Source organism: Heterodontus francisci, chromosome 18, assembly GCF_036365525.1.
Source record: "Heterodontus francisci isolate sHetFra1 chromosome 18, sHetFra1.hap1, whole genome shotgun sequence".
Classification (NCBI taxonomy): Eukaryota; Metazoa; Chordata; class Chondrichthyes; order Heterodontiformes; family Heterodontidae; genus Heterodontus; species Heterodontus francisci.
This window is the reverse complement of record NC_090388.1, coordinates 57,026,469-57,047,519: the sequence shown is the minus strand read 5'-3', so window position 1 is coordinate 57,047,519 and position 21,051 is coordinate 57,026,469. Positions and strand designations below refer to the sequence as shown.

Below are 21,051 nucleotides of genomic sequence, written 5' to 3'. Positions count from 1 at the left end.
AAAAAAACTGAGTGTTAAACTTCAAAAAGAAAAGTCCTCAGAATTGGGAGGTTTGCATTTTAAAAGATATCACTGTTTGGAAATACTCATTTAAATGTATTTGTGGAGAAGTGTTTTAGGTTAAGGGTCTCATTAATTTATAGTGCGGAGTTTCCTGAGCAGACTCTGCGCCTGCCAATATCAGTTTTTAAAAAAGCGTTAAAATCATATTGTAACTTGTGGGCAATCACCCCCAAATTGTTGAATTACAGGTCCCTGCCACTTTACAGAGTTTATAAGACTCTGCAGACTTTTCATCATCGTATGCTCCTCCGGAGCCCATTCAGGCAGACTGCAATTTCTGGTTTTCGGCGCAGGTGTGCGTGCTGGAAGTTGCGGTGTTGTTGAGGCCCTCAGTAGTGGCAAATATCTCAGCGTCACCGCTATTGAAAGAAAATCTGTCTGTGTTTTGGGTGTCTCGAGCACGTGTATACGGTTACAGACGGCTCGGGTAAGATTTGGAAGGAGGTCGCAAATCATTATATTTAAAGAATTCAAGCTAAATTTGAAGTGTTTGGTTTGTCTAACCTTTTTTTGTGATTTTTTTTTTGTCTGCTGCTGTGGTGTGGAGAAGTTTGTTATAAAATGATACCGCAGGGAACACGTTAGTGTGGTCAATGAGGTTGCATCACATAATTGAGTTAGTATGTAAACCAGCATAGATTGTAAAGGATCTTGGTGAAAATCACCACTAATGAAAGCAGTCCAGGTTTGTTTATAAACAATATATTTTGATGTACAGAATTTCACTGTTAGATTTTAAAAAATTGTACTTTGCAACAGAATTTTAAAGACGTGAAATTCTTGGCCAAGAAAAATTCAACCGCCTGTGGTCTGATGTGATACTGATTTTGGAAGAATTTGGAAACTTAAATGAAATTTCTCTGTTTAGAAATGTGCTCTGAAAATTGCAGCAATCTTCTTGGTGTGAGTGCTTTGGAAATATTTTCACTGTTCTCAATTCCATGCTTATGAATTCACATACTTGTTGAGAAATACTTTTGTTGTGTAGCCACAACAGCTGCATTGCTTAAACTAAGTTTTTAAATAATGCTGCCACGATCCCCCAAGACAAGAATATTTAGCTTTGAATGTCCTGAAAATATGTAATAACCCTACTATTTTCCCCGACTGCCCTTGTTTGTAAGTGGATGAGAAACATTTGTAGGTGAATAGTACTTATTGATATGTGGAGCAGAAATGAGCAAAGTTAGTAAATCTGCTTTAATCTATTGCGTAGATCCCTTGAATATAAGTTGAAATATGTCAGGGCACCTGTCGCATTTTGGAATTTTTTGCATATTTGGCCAAAGAAAATTTGTGGAAATTCAGCAGAGGTTGAGTTCACATACAGCTTTGGGAATGTATTTTAGAATTTAGCGCATAGGAATTGTACCTAGGCAAACTAGCTTGTCACATGGCATTTTCCCTCTATCATGTTGGCTTGAAACAGAGGAAATTCATTAAAAAATCATTGCTATATATTTGCAGACATGTTAGAACGTCTGCCTATTCATTCAGCACAGCAGGGAATTGTCTGATCCGGTGCCACAGGAGGAAGTTCCCTGATCCAGTTTGGTAGGGTTTGTCAGCTCAACAGACCAGTCCCCAGACATGAAGTGCTGTGGATGGGCCACCAAGGAAGCTTCTAGCTTCCTGTCCAACTAAAGGTAAGTTAGAAACTGAATGGAGAGATTGGAAAAAAACTATTCGTCAGAAAAGTGTATTTAGCACACTGTGTGGCATGCATTATTGTTTTGTTATAGGGAGAATTATAGAATGGGTGACATTCACTGTTTTGCTCTCCATTCACATTATTTGTGAAATAAACTAGCCTGGTCTTCTCACGAGGGTATTCGTCAGTCTGTTGTCTGGAAAATTGGAGATACATGTGAGATTGTACTATCCATTTCAAATAACAAAAGATTTTCATTATTATAATCCCTGGGTCATGTTTCCATATGACTAGATATTGGACAGAAAAGGTAAATCCCTCCTCATAAGGCACTTGGGGCCTGCTTACTGGCGAGACTAATGAAGTTGAACCCAAAAGAACAGCAAGTGTAGGCCTGATATTCAGTTTTGGTCACAAGACCCAAGAGAAACATTCAAATGGTGTAGAGAACAGCTGTGAAATTTTAGCATCAAAGGATTGAACTTTGAGGAAATATGGAAGATACAACAGTTCTGAAACCTTAAAAACACTGTCATCTTTTTCAAGAAAAAAATTATACAAGATAATATATTAAAAAGCACTCTTGCAAGGGAGGCCATACTTTATTCAAAGAATGATCAATATTTGGAACAGTCCTTGGGTAGGATAGTGGAGGAGAAAATGAGATTTGTGTGATGTGGGAGGAATGTGCTTGTATTCTAGATGGAGGTTAAAATGGATCAGATGGTCTCCCTGTTTGATTATGTTGCAATGTAAGTAAAATGCTGTTTTTGTGAAATGGCATTACTACAACCTTTCATAAAAGCAACCTTGAGGTTTTTGGTAAAGTGCTCATAAAAGTTCATGTCTGCCCCTTGTGCACTAAGCACAGCCAGTTAATAAGATTGCTTTACTGAGGGTGCTATTAAAAACGCTTCAGCCACTTAAATACAATGATAACTTGACTATAGTTCTTGTGCAATTGAAGTTCTGTGATCATCAGATCCATCAGTCCAGTGTCCAACATGGGACTAAATAAGCTTGCATCTTGTTCCCACACTATTTTCTGCTGTTAGAACAGTAGTGATGTAAGAGATAGCTTCAGTGTGATTTTTGTTGATGGTGTGGTGTATAAGGCAAGCAGATAAGAATATTTTTTGATTCAATCAGCCCAGAACTGGCAGAAACATGACCCCTGCAGTATGATGCATTCAAGCTGAGTTATGTGCTCTGAATTAGTGGCAGCTTAAACAAAACCCATGTCACTAGTTTGATTCTGGTCCAAGTTTAAGTTGGTCAGGAGGTTGTAAATTACTCTGCTACAGTGCCTCACAAAGTATAGTCATTTCAGTTCGGTATTGTCCATGAAAAGGAAAAGTTTTTAGTTCACCTGTCTCTTCAAATTCCCTGGTTTGCTAAACCTTGATCGCATGTTTCAGTAAATCAATGACTTTGTACTTGTGCTTTGTTTAGGATGGGTTTTATATTATGGAGTTTTGAGTTAAAGGTGTGGTTTGTAAAAGAATCGTATTTCAGTTTCAATTGGTCCTCATCATACACAATTAAAGGAAAAAAAACAGTATCAGTAAGTGGGTGCCTTGATCTAACAATATGGTGGTGGTGGGGGGGGGGGGGCGAAGAGATGAGTTTTGACAGTCTTGGGTGGCAGGGTGGAGGGTTGGGGTTTTGGGGTGCCAGGAAAATAGGAGTCAAACTATTGGTCTCTATCAAAACATCAGGCCTTAATCTACCCCTTTGTGCCTTTAGGTACCCATTACTACTTTAGCTATCAACCAATTCATGTCTTTATTTTCCTGCCTTACAGCAGTTACATGTAACTTCTGCTTGCATTCATGATTGAAAAATCATGAGCTGGAGGGCTTCAATTTCCTGATGTACATTCCAGGTCTCTGCCAGGAGCATAAAGGAGGAAATTTAGTGCACTACCAGTGAGTTTTCTGATTTACAGTCTTAAAAATCCATAAAACTAAACAATTACTTCAATGTTTCAACATTCATAATTTAATCAAGTTTTAAAACCTCAAGTCTAAAAGTGGTACAGAAAAGATTTTCGAACTAACTTTTCAAATAGCAATAAACAGTAATCCATTTTCTACAAATCTTTTGTTTTCTAAGCATCAACCACCAAACCATAATCCCAGGTGTTGTCTGTTCATATAAATTTAAATAAATGGTCAACTTGCCTCAAATAAAGCTTTGACTATTTAATCTCTAGTTTCTTTCAATCTTTTTGAAAAAGCAAAGAAACTTTCAATTTCTCAGGATGATTAGAGATACTGTGCAACCGTCATCTTTGCATAGATTGCATGCTGGAAATTCTGAAAACTTGAGTGTGCTCATTGTACAGATGTGGTTTAATGTTCTCCAACTGCTGAGATAAAAGTATCGAAATGAAGCTTGTATTTTTGAATTTTTATTGTTAACGGTTGATGTAAAAAGTGATAAAGGAAAAACTAAGTTTAAGGACTGAGTGCACATATGCAACAGAAAGAGACATAGGTGTATCTATTTTTTAAAAAAGTGTGTGTGGCACACTCTTAACAAAAACCTTAATATTGCTATAACAATTCTGAGGTACTTTTTTAAAAAAGCATTGCAACTGCCCATGTAAACATTCGGTGTGCGAATGATTGCAACCTGTTTTAACATGGCGCAAGTTTTGGCCATTATTTGCCCCCATGCAGTCTTCAAACTCTGAAAACCATTCTCTTTTCTCCTTTTCCCCACTGCCCCCTCAGCAACTGTATTTTTGGATATCTTTCCACATTTAAAACCCATTTTTCACATGACAAAAGGGCATGATATTGTTTGCAAGTTTACCACAAGCATTTATGACTGGATTAGTCCAATTTTGAGCTCGGGGCTATACACCTTACTTGTTTTCCCTGGTGGTTTAGTAGCTGTCCTCGGGCCTTGCATTTGGTTATCCTGACCTGCGACCTTGGATACAGTCATTAGCACTCACTAATTTCTGACCATTCTCCTGGATCCCTCTTCCTCCCTTTACCACTATTTATACACCACCTTTTTGACTGGACCTCATGCTCCAAGGACCTATCTTTGAAATCATAAGCTATTACTCAACTAAATAAAATAAACAATCTCTCTTCAAAGCAGTTAAACCCATTATTCTGTACAGATATATATCGTAGTACATGTTCAAGTACTGTAGCAAATATTCTTTCTCAGCCTTGCTCCACAGTGTTTACTTCTGTCGCTCATTCGTGCACTGCTGTTCACTTCTACTTGTTTACCTTGCCCAAGTTGTGTCTCTACTCTACTCTTCCTTCCCCCTCCAAGTGCTTTTCTTCCTTACGTTTTCTTTTCTGCTGCAAAAGTTAGAAGCAGAGGTTGGTGTTTTGTAGCGATGGGATCAGTATTACTCATTTGGCCCGTTGCTGGAATCCAGGCTAGTTGATGAAAAGCTAAATTGTGTACGACAGTCCTCCCATTCATACATTTAGGGTAAAATTAAATTAATCAAACTAACTGCACACACAACAAGTTGCATTCATATAGTGTCCTAAATGCAGTAGAATATCCTAAGGTGCTTCACAGGAATGAATTTTGAACAAAATGTGCCACCAGACCACTTGAGGGACTATTAGGACAGATGACCAAAAGATTGGTCAGAGGTACATTTTAAGGACCATCTTAAAGGAGGAGAGTGAGGTGGCGAGGTTTAAGGAGGGCGTTCCAGAGCTTGGGGCTTAGGTAGGTGAAGGCGTAGCTGCCACTGGTGAAGGGAAGAAAATTGGTGGCGTGTAGGAGACCAGAAGTGTTGTGCGTGGCCTCTTCATTTAAGTGTGCAGGTCCTTGAAATTTTTTTGCGTAGTTGTGTATGGGCAGTAACCTGAAGAGGCTGACTTGTGCGCGGTCTGTGAGAAAACCTCTGGGTTGTTGTGCTGCAGCGTAGCTTAGAGGGAATGTTGATTGTAGGGCTGGAGGAGGTTACAGAAGTAGGGAGGGTTAAGGCGTGAAGTAATGTGAAAACGAGCATGAGACTTGTACAGTCAAGGTATTGCCGGACCAAGAGCCACAGTAAATCAGTGAGCAAGGGCAAATTGGACTTGATGCAAGTTAGGGCATTGCAGAGTTTTGGGTGAGCTTAAGTTTACGCAGGGTGCAAGGTGGGAAGCAAGGCAGGAGAGCATTGGAATAGTTGAGTATAGAGGTAACAAGGGCACAAATTATGGTTTCAGCAAACAAACCAGTCAAGACTATGGCAGGTCAATTCCACAGTTGCGAAGTAAAACCATGATCTGTCAGCACTTGTTTCCAAAGAATCTTTGTCCATAATCATTTTTATTCCATATGTCAAGAATAGTTGGAGTTTTAATTATTTACACATCAACTTGGGTTTGGTTCAGTAAGTTGTTAACCATCCATAATGTGTACTCTGAAATTTCTTTTGTAGTGTAATCTTGATTAAGGCTGATAGATTGAGTAAAATGGTTGCATTTTGTAAAGGGTATATATGACAACTGTCTACTTGGGACTTTGTAAATTCTGAAGTTAAGCTGAGACATGGCCATAAATTGAGCATCTGTGTTCATATGGATTACTTTAGTTTAGTTCAGAGATACAACACTGAAACAGGCCCTTCGGCCCACCGAGTCTGTGCCGACCATCAACCACCCATTTATACTTATCCTACACTAATTCCATATTCCTACCACATCCCCACCTGTACTTATATTTTCCCTACCACCTACCTATACTAGGGGCAATTTCTAATGGTCAATTTATCTATCAACCAGCAAGTTTTTGGCATGTGGGAGGAAACCGGAGCACCCGGAGGAAACCCACGCAAACACAGGGAGAACTTGCAAACTCCACACAGGCAGTACCCGGAATTGAACCCGGGTCGCTGGAGCTGTGAGGCTGCGGTGCTAACCACTGTGCCGCCCTTGTATACTGAGTACAAAACTTTCAATTTAAGATCCATTTTACTAACATAGTAGGCCTCAAAGATCATGTATTGTGCTTGATCTTGCTTCTGCTCTCATTTAAGTGGACCATAGAGGTAGCCTTTCTCCACCTCATTGCTGACATACTCAGGAAAAGTGCTACATGTGCCTGACTATGACCTGAAAATTATTATTTCAGACGCATTCATGTTTTGAGGAACTTGGACAGGTAATGAGTCATGATGTGGAGCTCGCCTGTTGCACTTGGCTCAAATTGGTGGGAGGTTGGAGACTGGCGGATGACTTCCCCAACGCTCATCTGGTAGCTTTTTTAGGTAGTTATGGTAGATAGACAATTGGCTGTCTATTGTAAATGCAGACTGTAAGCTTTAAATAAGCAGAACATGGCTTCCGAGCTCTCTCATGAGGAAAGAACTTCTTGGAGGTGATGGAGAAATTTGAGAGCCCACTTTCCCCTTTAAGCATGCTTTTAGATCTGTAAGTACGCAGATATCTCTGTGTTCATTTATCCCCATCTCTTAAACACTTGAACACCAAAATTCCCCTCTGCATTTATCACAAATCCTTGCAACTTGCTTCCAAGTCTTGAGTGCTGCATGACCATCAGTGGCTCCAGACCTTAGTAGTCACTCCCCCCAATGCTCTGAGCCAGCCTGCTGCTCCAAAATTCCACCATCCACCATCCACCACCCATTGCTGTTTGATCTCAAACCTCATTGCCAGTGCGCTCTCACCCTGCACTTTTTTCTCCTTTCAACTCGACTCTGACCAAAATTGCCAAATTTGAGATTCTTCTAGTATTCTACACTCACTAGCCCTCCTTCCCCATCTCGGTGCTCTCACATCTGGATCATGTTCCCAGCAATCACAGACCCTGAGATCCAAGGATTGTTCAATGAGGAGAGGTTGAGGAGACTGGGCCTGTATTTTCTGGAGGTTAGAATGAGAGATGATCTCATTAAAGGTACAAAATTCTTACAGGGCTCAACAGGTAGGTGCAGGAAGGATGTTTCCCCTGGCTGGGGTGTCTAGAACCAGGGCACAGTCGCAAAATAAGAGTTAGGCCATTGAGGACTGAGATGAGGAGGAATTTCATCACTCAGAAGGTGATGAATCTGGAATTCTGTACCCTGGAGGGCTGTGGAGGCCTCAGTTATTGATTATGTTCAAGACAGATCGCTAGATTTCTTAGATAGTCAAGACATCAAGGGGTATGGGAATAGTGCAGGAAAATGGCATTAAGATAGAAGATCAGCCATGATTTAGTTGAATGGTGGAGCAGGCTCAAGGGGCCAGATGGCCTACTCCTGCTCCCTTTCCTATGTTCCAATGACCTTCCCAGCACCCCTTTTCACCTCCAACATCTGTCCGACTGCTTTCATACCTCTGGACCAAGTTCCCACCACAAACTATCTAATCGCACCATTTCCTCTACTGCTGCAACCTGAAACATCTTCCACTATGCCCTGCATATTTTTAAAAAATGCATAAAAGTAACATATTTGAATAAACGCCTGTGATTTATAATTTCCATGAACGATATCATGTTATTTGGTACTTTGGTAATTCAATACTCAGTTTCACTAAATCATCATAAATCAGTGGTCCTGATATGGTTATCTAGTATGGAACAGCATATGCTTTTGTCTCGACATGCGCAAGGCCACAGAAGATTTGCTATTAAGTCTTGCATATGGTGCATTCTTCCAGTAAATGTAACTCTTTTCCCCTGCCATTTTCGTGTCCGGCTGCAAAAGAAAATAGATCAGAACTGAAATGGTAGCGAACTACCAACGGGCATCAATTTCAAAAATGTGCAGAAACAGCCAAATCTAAATGACCAGTCAGAAGATCCCACGAGTAAAAAATGGCAAGGTGAACCAATTAAGCTTATAAGTAAAATTCCTTGGTGTAGCACTTTATCATCTAACACACAAAAAATTTTGAACAAAATATAAACATAAAAAGATAAAGTATTTCAGAATAAATGAATTTTATCCACAATGTATTTTTTGTCTTTATTGTCTTTTTAGATAACATTTTTACTACAAAGCCTCAGCCGGTCTCCAAAAGCCTTTGCTTCCAGTTGATAGTTTCACCCCCGGCTATCTCTTTAGCCTCAGGGAGATGACTTATCAACAGTTAGCGCAATCCTTTACAAAGTAGCAGTAGGATCTTCTCACAATCGTTTAACAAGATTTCTGACTTTCTTCCAAGTGATTCCAAAATACATCTCAGCGTTTTATTTATTCTTCAGGTAATGTTTAAACTTTTGCTATTGCTGCATTTAAACTGCTTATGTTATATTTCAGAAAGCTAGATAAATAGCAGTTGGCTCTTCTGATCTTTCTAAAGCAAAGAATTGATTTTTTTTTCTTCTTGGGTAATCCACCGTGCTTTCTTTTGGCTTGGTGTGTATGTGTTTCTTCAGTGCAACAAACATTCAGAAAACAGTTCATGGCCAGGTGGGTGATGGCATAGCTGGTTTCCACTGTTCACCTCTCAATTGACCACAGACAGTGGTTTTTGTTCAGATTAGTGTTTCAGCCCCTGTGTTTTGTTTGCCAGATGAATAGAATGTGACAGGTTTTCTCACCGGTTTAAAAACTGGAGGTTAAATATTTATTAAACAATACTTGAAATGTTTGCAACACCACCCACATACGCATTCGCTCTCATGGACTCTCGAGGATAGAAGGGAAAGGGTAGTAGAGATGTTAAGAGTTCAAGGTATAAAAGTATGTTTCAGGAAAACTTGTGGGAGCTTCTCAGAAGGTGAGTTTTAAAGTTGGAGGCATATTTGCTGGGTTGCTGAAGACATCTGGTGGTTCATTTCAGTTTTGAAGACAGTGCTGATGTCTTAATTCAGTTTTTGCAGGTGGAGGAGTGGTTTTTAAAAGGCATTCTCTTTTGTAGTTGACTTTCAGCTTGTCTCAGCAGGGTTCAAATGTTAGCTAGAACTTCTCGCTCTCGCACTGAAATTCAAGGTAGCCTTTGATGTTGACTGTGTGGTTAGAGAGAGACTGACTAACTTGCTGACTTGATGGCTGAGTTGGAAAGACCTCTGCTGCTGCTTTTGTAGTTAGCATTTAATGATTTAAAAAGACAAACATGGCTGCCCTGACCATGTGACTTCTGACTGTTCCTTTTCCAAATATGGTGATGGTCTTAGGTTGATTAGCCACATACTGGTTTGTTGTTAGACATTAATCCTGAGGGGTTGTGGGGGATGGTGAGGGGGAGGAAGGAGGTTAAGACAATCACCACCTTTGTTTCAGAAAGAATGTCTCTTGATGGTTTCAGGATGGGTGTAGTTGACACCTCTTAGTCTGGAATGTATCCTTTTGCCCTTTCGAGACACTGAGGCAGTTTTTGAAAACACAGGCCAGGTCATCTGACCTTTTGGCCATCTTTGCTGCGCATGGTCCACTCTTTAAAGGAAAAGTCAATTTCAAAGAGTCCGTCCACATTGAACGACGTTTGTATCTTAAAAGTTCAGAATATGATATGTCTTTACTGGGCATAACAAGTTACATTGTGAAATATGGGGCTTGAGGCATTTGACAGTATGATGTGTGTGCTTTTTAAAAAGTTGTTCAGGCAGATGGCCAGCAACAGACCAGACCAGGGCCTGATTGGACTGCACAGTGTATATCTCCTACCTCGGTACTGCCAGAGCAGTGGCTGTGCTAGTGTTCTTGCATCCAAGAATGTTCCATGCCTTGGTGCACTCAGACTCTGCTCTGTATCCCACCTGAGATCCAATAAGTTTTTTTTCCCCCAACACCCACTCCCCTGGCCTGTTCCTAGCAATGATATTACCACCTTTTGCTGATATGCCTTGGGACCCTTAGCAGCCTATTCTGACAGATACTGCTAACTCCCCTGAAGTTTGCAGAGCTTGAATCACAGGTACCTCTACTCTTCCAGTCCCTGAAGTCCTCTGCTCACAGTACTGATGGAACCTGGGAACTGCTGCTCCCAACTGCTACCGTACCTCGCTAAACACCACATTCTACCCCCCCAGTGGTGCCAAATCCTGCGATCTTCCTATACAATGCTGCCATAATGCAGAAGACCCCCAATACTGTCAAAGCCCTAGAACCCCTGCCAATGCTGATAAATTGCATAACCCCTATGACTGTTGCTAAACTGCACATAGCTCCAGTCTATTTGTTACCTATCCTCTATACCTTTTTGAACTTCAGAATAGTTTAAAAAAACTAGGTAGAGTTCAGTTTAATAGATTGGGCAAGACCAGAGGCTGTGAATATAAGTTGGGCAAGGGAAGAGCTAGGTTAGAAGTTGGACAGTCCATTTTCCCTAGAAGATAATAGATCTTTAGGACATGTTGTTGGATTGTATGATGAGTGGGGACTCTGAGCAAACATTCAAAACAGATTCCAGAACCAATTTCTGGTTGGGGCGGCGATTGTTTTTTATAGAAAGTACGTGTCATCTTTTTAGCAGAGAAGGATCAGTTTTCATTTTAATATTGGAAATTTAGCCAGAAACCAAATCTAACATGAATTTTCTATTTCTTACTTTCCCCCACTCCTCGACAGACATGTATGCTGAGCATTCTCACTGAGACATTTGACTTCTTTGGCCTCCACTGGTGTGACTGGCAAAAGTGAAAAACAATTGTAGGTGAATCTTAATTGTTTTCTTTTTCCTTTCACTCTCCCAACCAAAAAATGTCTCTCCTTCTCTAGTATTGTATGTTCCCCTCTAATTTAATTTCTTTCCTCCCTTTCACCAAGAAAAATATCTTCACTTTCCTCTTTTTCTGAACTGTACTCCTGTGGAATCACTTTCGAGAATGTTAATTGCCTTGCAGTTGCCATTCTTCATATCACCAAGATATCAAACATTTGCAAGTTGTTCAACTGTTGGATTTTACAGCAAACTTGGTTCCAATAATCTTCATATTTCTAACTGGTTAATTTCCCATATCCATTTGAAAATGGATACTTGGCAGCTACTTTTCATAAATGCAGGAGAAGCTGATTTATTTTAGTGCTTTTATAGAATTCTGTAAATGCAACGATTCTCAAAATAAACTAGAAGAATTGCATTATGGTGATTGTTGTGCTTTCGGTTTTTATGGGTTGAGGAGCTAGCTGCCAGTTGAAATATACTTAGTCGTTGGTTATATTAAAGTTCACCCTGAAGTGGGAGAACCTGTTTGTGGGGACTGTAGCTCCAGTGTGTTCAGAGTTGTTTTCCAGCTCAAGTGATATTTACTCTTCCCACTTTCTAATCCTCAGTCTGTCAGTACCATTCAATAATTTATCAAACATAAAACAAGCCTCTTGTGAACTAACTGAAACGTTAATGACTAAAGTATCATAATTGCATAAAGGCACAAATCAGCAAAAAATTTTGGAAAGTTTCTTGTTCGAAACTGGTGATTATTCTCCTTTGCAGGATGTACAGTTGGATAGAAGACACTTTTATGCTATATGGCTTTTATTTTTATAAAATAATTTTACTATAATGGTAAAAGAATCCGCAGCTCTATTTTGAAGAAGAGCAGGGGATTTATCCCTCAATCAACGTCACGAAAACAGTGTGATTATCACATTGCGGTTTGTGGGAGCTTGTTGTATACAAATTTGCTGCAGCGTTTTCTACATTACAGCAGTGACTGCTCTCCAAAATTTACTTCTTTGGCTGCAAAGTGCTTTGGGACATCCTGTGATTGTAGGTGATATGTTAGTGCCAGTCTTTCTGATCAGGCCTGCAAGGGCAAATAACAGATTAAGATAAGTAAAAAGTTAATCTTAGAAGTTTGATCTAAGTTTGAACAATTATGTATTAAAAGGTTAGCTGAAAAAGACAATTCAAACGGCCAACCTGAATTTCTAGAATAAGTCTAACACAATGTCGGGAGCTGTATGGGAATACTCTGACATAAGAACATAAGAAGTAGGAGTTGGCCATTCAGCCCCGCCATTCACTAAGATCATGACTGATCTGTCCCAGGCCTCAACTCCTCTTTTGGGCCTGCTCCGCATAACCCTCGACTCGGAGATTTCAAAAATCTATCTGCCTCCTCCTTAAATACATTTAGTGACCTAGCCTCCACAACTCTCTCAGGTAGAGAATTCCAGAGATTCATCACTCTCTGAGAGAAGAAATTCCTTCGCATCTCAGTTTTAAATATGTGACCCCTTGTTCTGTCACTCTGTCCCCTAGTTTGAGATTCCCCCACCAGTGAAAACATATCCTCAACATCTACCCTGTCAAGCACCCTTAGAATCTTTTATGTTTCAATAAGATCACCTCATTCTTCTAACCTCCAATGAATATTGGCTTAACCTGTTTAGCCGTTCTCGATAAGACAACCCCTTCATCCCAGGAATCAGCCTAGTGAACCTTTTCTGAACTGCCTCCAAAGCTAGTATATCCTTCCTTAAATACAGGGACCAAAACTGTATGCAGTACTCCAGGTGTGGCCTCACCAACACCCTCTACAGTTATAACAAGACTTCCCCATTTTTAAACTCTAACCCCCTCGCAATAAAGGCCAAAATTCCATTTGCCTTCCTAATTACTTGCTGCACCTGCATGCTAACTTTGTGTTTCATGTACAAGAACACCCAGATCCCTCTGTACTGCAGTATTTTGTAGTCTTTCTCCATCTAAATCTTTTTATTCTTCCTACCAAAGTGGATGACCTCGCACTTTCCCGCATTGAACTAGATGCTGTCCTGTGAAATCTGATCCCTGTGTAACTTTTTAAAATGTGTTCATTTATGGGATGAGTGTGTTGCTGGCAAGGCAAACATTTTTTGCTTTTCCCTAATTGCCCTCCAGAAGGTGTTGGTGAGTTGCCTTCTCGAACTGCTGCAGTTCATGTGGTGTAAGTACACCCACAGTGCCACTGAGAAAAGAGTTCAGGATTTTGATCTGGTGACAGTGAAGGAACGGTGATATAGCTCCAGGTCAGGATGATGATTGGCTTGGAGGGGAACTTGAAGGTGGTGTGTTCCCATTCATCTGCTGCACTTGTCCTTCGAGGTAGAAGTGGTGGGTTTGAAAGATACTGTCGAAGGAGCATTAGCTCCTGCTGCGCATTTTGTAGGTGATGCACATTGCTGTCACCATGTACCCATGGTGGATGGGTGCCGATCAAGCAGCAGTTTTGTCCTGGGCGGTGGTGAGCTTCTTGAGTGTCGTTGGAGTTGCACTCATCCAGGCAAGTGTAGAGTATTCCATCACGCTCCTGACTTGTGCCTTGTAGATGGTGGACAGGCTTTGGGGAGTCAGGAGGTGAGTTACTCGCTGCAGAATTCCCAGCCTCTGATCTGATCTTGTAATCACAGTATTTATATGGCTGTTCCATTAATGTTTCTGTCAAAGTAACCCCAAAGATGTTAGGAGATTCAGCACTAGTATTGTCACTGAATGTCAAGGGCGGATGGTTAGGTCCTCTTTTTTGTTGGAGATGGCCATTGCCTGGCACTTAAGTGGCAACTAACGTTCACATCAGCCCAAGCATGAATGTTATCTGGGTCTTGCTGCATGGGGGCACTGACTGCATCAGTACCTGAGGGGTTATGAATGGTACTGAACACCCTGCAATCATCAAACATCCCCATTTCTAAATTTATGATGGAAGGGAAGGTCATTGAAGCAGCTGACGATCATTGGGCCTAGGACACTACCCTGAGGAACTCCTGCAGCGATGTCTTGAGGCTGAGATGTTTGGCCTTCAGCAACCATAACCATCTTCTTTGTGTAAGGTTTAACTCCAACCAGAGGAGAGTTTCCCCCTGATTCTCATTGACTTCAATTTTGTTCAGGCTCCTTGATGCTACTCAGTCAAATGTTTCTTGATTTCAAGGGCAGTCACTCTCACTTTACTGGAATTTAGCTCTTCAGTCCACATTTGGACCAAAACTGTAATGAGGTTTGGAGATGAGTGGCCCTTTCGGAATTGTTACGACCAGGTGAGCAATGTTTAGGGGTCTTTTGCTATGTTTACCTGGTGATCTTGTAGTAAGGTTTTTTTGTGAATCCTTGTTCACTGTTTCTAATTATAAGGCAAGGAAACGAGCTCAAACAGGCTTTCTTTGGTTGAAAACAGAAAGAGGAAATTTATTAAGGCTGCACCTGCTGACAACGCAACCACTAAGTGCCGCTGCACTGGCACGTGCGCAAATGCAGCCTGTTCAACTAAAATGTCACTGTCAGCGACGTTCAGGCAGCTGCCAGGACTAAAGATGGCACTGCTCAAATAATCTCACAAAGGCAACGTAAACACATGGCAGCACACAATTGCCGGAGAGAGCGGCCGGGGGTGGGGGGTGGGTGGAGGAGGAGAGCACACCTGCCACCATCGAGCTGTTCGGCCGCTCTCTTCCCCCTTTTTACCCCGCTCTCTCCCAGCTTGCTCTCTCTCCCGTGTTGAGCGATGACGTCATCTGCGCATGCGTGAACCAGTCCTGACAATGCGGAATGCACGCATGCGCAGAGAGCAGGAGCCCGTTGGCGCAGTCGGATGACGTTAGCGGCCGGCTGCGTTGTCAAGAATCACAAAGTAAGTTTAAGGTTTAATAAATCAAATACGGTTCATGCCTACGGATATACGACGCGCTCACGCTGGCATGCACGCATGATACAAACATGCAAAAATAGAGACCGAAAAGAGCAGAAGAAAAGATAAGTAGAACAGTTTGAGGCACGATTTTGTTGTTTCTCGAGCTCGCTGTAGTCCTTGATTGAAGCTAAGGTTCATTCATTGTGGCCCAGTAATCCTCTTAAAACTTTGTTCGCGTTGCAAACGCTTTGCTCTTTGAGTTTCATGTGTTTTCACAAGATTCAGTTCTGTGTCAAGAGATGAAGCAAGCAGACAGGCAGGAGAGGAGATTTTCTCAGTCCATGAGCACATGGCGTTGTCTGTTCTCAAAAACCTTTGTTGCAAGTTCAAATTAGAAAAAAAAAACTCCCAAGTCCTCAACCTCCTTGGTTGGAAGTTCAAATTCAAAAACGCCAGCCAGTCAGTCATGTGTCCAATACTGGTCTGACCACTTCTGTGTATTGGAGAAGCAACTGCTAGATCCCCATTGTTTCAACGTTGTCTGTTACCATGGAAATGTCTTTCCGGTCAGGGCTTGCAGTTTTACGTTTTGCTGTTCATGTGGTGAAATAATGTGTTCCTCAGTCTTGGGGTTTGCCTGACAGAACCTAAACTGAGCATCAGCAAGCAGGTTATTGCTGAGTAAGTGCCGCTTGATAGCACTGTTGACAACACCTTCCATCACTTTGCTGCTGATCGAGAGCAGATTGGTGAGATAATTGGCCGGAATGGATTTGTCCTGCTTTTTGTGGGCACGCAATTGGGCAATTTTCCAAATTTGTATAGTAAATACCAGTGTTGTAGCTGTACTGGAACAGTTTGGCTGGGGGCGCAGCTATTTATGGAGCATGTGTTCAGTACTACAGCCAGGATATAGTCGAGCCCATAACCTTGCTGTATCCAGTGCATTCAGCCATTGCTTTATCACACGGGATGAATTAAGTTGGCTGAAGACTGGCATCTGTGATGCTGGGGACCTCAGGAGGAGGCCAAGATGGATCATCCACTGAGCACTTCTGGGTGAAGATGGTTGCAAATGCTTCAGTCTTGTCTTTTGCATTGATGTACTGGACTCCCCATTCATTGAGGATGGGAATGCTTGCAGAGCCTCTTCTCCGGTTTGTCGTTCAATTGTCCCCCACCATTCACAACTGGATGTGGCAGGACTACAGAGCCTTGTTCTGATCCATTGACTGTGGAATCGCTTGGCTCAGTTTATCGCATGCTACTTCTGTTAAGCATGCATGTAGTCTAATGTTGTAGCTTCACCAGGTTGGCCTGTATTTTTAGAAGATATGCCTGATATTGCTCCTGGCATGCTCTCCTACACTCATTGAACCAGGGTTGATCATTTGCCTAATGATGATGCTGGAGTAAGGGATATGCTGGGCCATGAGGTTATAAATTGTGGTTGAATACAATTCTGCTATTGATGGCCTATAGCGCCTCATGGATGCTCAGTTTTGAGCTGCTACATCTGTTGGGAATCTATTGCATTTAGCACGGTGGTGGTGCCATGCAACACATACTGAGTTAATGGAAAGATGGGACTTCTTCAGAAGGACTGAGGGGTGGTCACTCCTACCAATATTGACATGGACAGATACATCTGCAATGGGTAGATTGCTGAGGATAATATCAAGTAGGTTTTTCCCTCTTGGTTTCTTGATCTGCAGGCCTCTGCTGCACAGGGGAGGAGTGAAAATTGTGGGAATGCAATAGGTATAGGGGATTCAATTGTAAGGGGAATAGATGAGCGTTTCTGTGGCCACAAAAGAGACTCCAGGATGGTATGTTGCCTCCCTGGTGCTAGGGTCAAGGATGTCTCAGGGCAGTTACAGGACATTCTGAAGGGGGAGGGTGAACAGCCAATGGTCGTGGTACACATTGGTACAAACGACATAGGTTAAAAAAAAAGGATGAGGTCCTAAAAACAGAATATAGGGAGCTAGGAAGTAAGTTGAAAAGCAGGACCTCAAAGGTAGTGATCTCAGGATTACTACCAGTGCCACGTGCTAGTCAGAGTAGAAATAGCGAGAGAAGGGGGGATGAAAGACGAGAACAAAAGACAGTAAGGGGAATAAGAAAAGTGATAGGCAGAGAAATCAAGGGCCAGAATCAAACAGGGCCACAATGAAAAATAGTGGGAAGGGGGCAAGTAATGTGAAAAAGACAAGCCTTAAGGCTTTGTGCCTTAATGCGCGGAGCATTCGCAATAAATTGGATGAATTAATCGTGCAAATAGATGTAAACGGGTATGATAGAGTCGGGATTACGGAAACATGACTGCAAGGTGACCAGGGATGGGAAATTAACATCCGAGGTATTCAGTATTTAGGAAGGACAGACAAAAAGCAAAAGGCGGTGGAGTTGCATTGCTGGTTAAAGAGGAAATTAACGCAATAGTGAGGAAAGATATTAGCTCTGACGATGTGGAATCTGTATGGGTAGAGCTGAGAAACACTAAGGGGCAAAAAATGTTAGTGGGGGTTGTATATAGACCCCCAAACTGTAGTGGTGATGTTGGGAATGGCAATAAACAGGAAATTAGATACTCGTGCGATAAAGGAACATCTGTAATTATGGGTGACGTTAATCTGCATATAGATTGGGCAAATCAAATTAGTCTCAATACCGCAGAGGAGGAATTCTTGGAGTGTATATGGGATGGTTTTGTGGACCAATACGTTGAGGAACCAACTACAGAACAGGCCATCCTAGACTGGGTATTGTTTAATGAGAAAGGAATAATTGACAATCGAGTGGTGCGAGACTCCTTGGGGATGAGCGACCATAATATGATAAAATTCTTCATCAAGATGGAGAGTGACCTAGTTGATTCTGAGACTAGGGTCCTGAATCTTAGTAAAGGAAACTACGAAGGTATGAGGGGCAAGTTGGCCATGACGGATTGGGAAATGTTACGTAAAGGGATGATGGTGGATAGGCAATGGCAAACATTTAAAGAGTGCATGAATGAACTGCAACAATTGTTTATCCCTGTCTGGCGCAAAAGTAAAATGGGAAAAGTAGCCAAACCATGGCTTACAAGGGAAATTAGAGATAGCATTAGATCCAAGGAAGAGGCATATAAATCTGCCAGACAAAACAGACCTAAGGATTGGGAGCAGTTTAGAATTCAGCAAAGGGCGACTAAGGGATTGATTAAAAATGGGAAAATAAGAGTATGAGAGCAAGCTTGCAGGGAGCATAAAAACTGACTGTAAAAGTTTCTATAGGTATGTGAAGAGAAGAAGATTGAAGACAAATGTAGGTCCCTTACAGTCAGAAACGGGAATTTATTATGGGGAATAAAGAAATGGCTGACCAACTAAATGCATACCTCGGTTCTGCCTTCACAAAGGTGGACTCAAATATCATACCAAAAATGTTGGGGAACACGGGGCTTAGTGAGAGGGAGGAACTGAAGGAAATCGGTATTAGTAGAGAAATGGTGTTGGGGAAATTGATGGGATTGAGGCCGATAAATCCCCAGGGCCTGATGGTACGCGTCCCAGAGTACTTAAGGAAGTGGCCCTAGAAATAGTGGATAAATTGGTGGTCATCTTACAAGATTCTATAGACTCTGGAACAGTTCCTACAGATTGGAGGGTAGCTAATGTAACCCCACTATTTAAAAAGGGAGGTAGAGAGAAAGCAGGGAATTATAGACCAGTCAGCCTGACGTCGGTAGTGGGGAAAATTCTAGAGTCCATTATCAAAGATTTTATAGCAGAGCACTTGGAAAACAGTGGTAGATTCAGGCAGTCAGCATGGATTTACGAAAGGGAAATCATGTTTGATAAATCTACGAGAATTCTTCGAGGATGTAACTAGTAGAATTGATGAGGGGGAGCCAGTGGATGTGGTTTGTTTGGATTTTCAGAAGGCTTTCGACAAAGTACCACATAAGAGATTAGCGTGTAAAATTAAAGCGCATGGGATTGGGGGTAGCGTTTTGCGATGGATAGAAAATTGGTTGGCAGACAGGAAACAAAGAGTAGGAATAAACGGGTCTTTTTCTGAATGGCAGGCAGTGACCAGTGGGTCACTGCAGGGATCGGTGCTAGGCCCCCAGCTATTCACAATATATAATGATTTAGAAGAGGGAACTAAACGTAATATCTTCAAATTTGTAGATGACACAAAACTGGGTGGGAGGGTGAGTTGTGAGGAGGATGCAGAGAGGCTTCAGGGTGATTTGGACAAGTTGAGTGATTGGGCAAATGCATGGCAGATGCAGTATAATGTGGATAAATGTGAGGTTATCCACTTTGGTAGCAAAAACAGGAAGGCAGATTATAATCTGAATAGCTATAAACTGAGAGCGGGGAATATGCAGCGAGACCTGGGTGTTCTTGTACACCAGTCACTGAAGGTAAGCATGCAGGCGCAACAGGCGGTAAAAAAGGCAAATGGTATGTTGGCCTTCATAGCGAGAGGATTCGAGTACAGGAGCTGGGATGTCTTGCTGCAATTATACAGGGCCTTGGTGAGGCCACACCTGGAATATTGTGTGCAGTTTTGGTCTCCTTATCTGAGGAAGGATGCTCTTGCTATAGAGGGAGTGCAGCGAAGGTTTACCAGACTGATTCCTGGGATGGTGGGACTGACGTATGAGGAGAGATTGAGTCGGTGAGGATTATATTTGCTGGAGTTCAGAAGAGTGAGGGGGATCTCGTAGAAACCTATAAAATTCTAACAGGACTTGACAGGGTAGATGCAGGAAGGATGTTCCCAATGGTGGGGGAGTCCAGAACCAGGGGTCATAGTCTAAAGATATGGGGTAAACCTTTCAGGACTGAGGAGGAGAAATTTCTTCACCCAGAGAATGGTGAGCCTGTGGAATTCACTACCACAGAAAGCAGTTGAGGCCAAAACATTGTATGTTTTCAAGAAGGAGTTCAATATAGTTCTTGGGTCTAAAGGGATCAAAGGGTATGGGGCGAAAGCGGGAACAGGTTACTGAGTTGGATGGTCAGCCATGATCATAATGAATGGCGCAGCAGGCTCGAAGGGCCGAATGGCCTACTCCTGTTCCTATTTTCTATGTTTCTATGTTAGTCACGCAGATAAGTCCTTCAGGATTTGGCCGACCTGGTCAGTCAAGGTGCTACCAAGCTATTGATGGGCGTTCAAGTCCCCTACCCAGAGTACATTCTGTGCCCTTGTTAGTCTCAGTGCTTCTTCCAAGTGGTGTTCAACATGGAGCACTATTTCATCAGCTGAAGGAGAATAGTCGGTGATAATTAGCAGTAAGTTTCTCTGCCTATGTTTGACCTGATGCGTTGAGACCTCATGAGATCCAGAGTCAATGTTGCAGACTCCCAGGTAAAGGCCTGCTCAGGTAGGGAAAAAGAACCCGCCTGGAACCACAGCAGACCTGAGCCCGAGCCCAACTCTACCCGATCCGCACCCGACCAACCCTTTACTTACCTTCGGATTCTGAACCTCCAGGAAGCTGCAGCGCATGCGTGATGACGTCACAGTGACGTCACTCGCTCACTGCGCAGACTCAGTTTCATCCCAGACTGCCAGCTCGGGTAAGTTTTAATTTTAATTTCAATACTTACCAGCAGAGCATTTAACTGTGTGTGTCTGGCCCGACCCCGAAAGCCGGATCTGGAAGATGGGCCCGACCCGACCCGAACCCGACAGGTTGTCGGGCCCCGTAGGGTTTGGGTCGGGTAGCAGGCCTTTACTCCCAGGGGCACTCCTTTCCAATTTTTTACTACCGTGCTGCCATCTCTGGCCAGATATATAGGATGGGACATACCCAGGGATTGAAATTGAGGAGTCTAATATTGGCTGTAAGGTGC

General features: G+C 42.2%; 2 protein-coding genes across 14 annotated transcripts in view; one reads left to right on the top strand and one right to left on the bottom strand.

Annotated features, from left to right (window-relative positions):
• Nucleotides 1-21,051, top strand: part of LOC137379651 (serine/threonine-protein kinase WNK1-like) — a 275,316-nt gene that overhangs the window by 8,456 nt on the left and 245,809 nt on the right. The gene's annotated exons all lie outside the window — the stretch shown is intronic.
• LOC137379652 (ninjurin-2-like) overlaps nucleotides 1-21,051 on the bottom strand; it is a 354,918-nt gene that overhangs the window by 254,712 nt on the left and 79,155 nt on the right. The window contains exon 2 of one of the 4 annotated variants that reach the window (XR_010976877.1): nucleotides 8,649-12,388. The exons of the other annotated variants lie outside the window; for them this stretch is intronic. The gene's annotated coding sequence lies outside the window, so the exon portion shown is untranslated. Of the gene's footprint in view, nucleotides 1-8,648; nucleotides 12,389-21,051 lie in introns of those variants that run through there. 4 annotated transcript variants of the gene reach the window in all.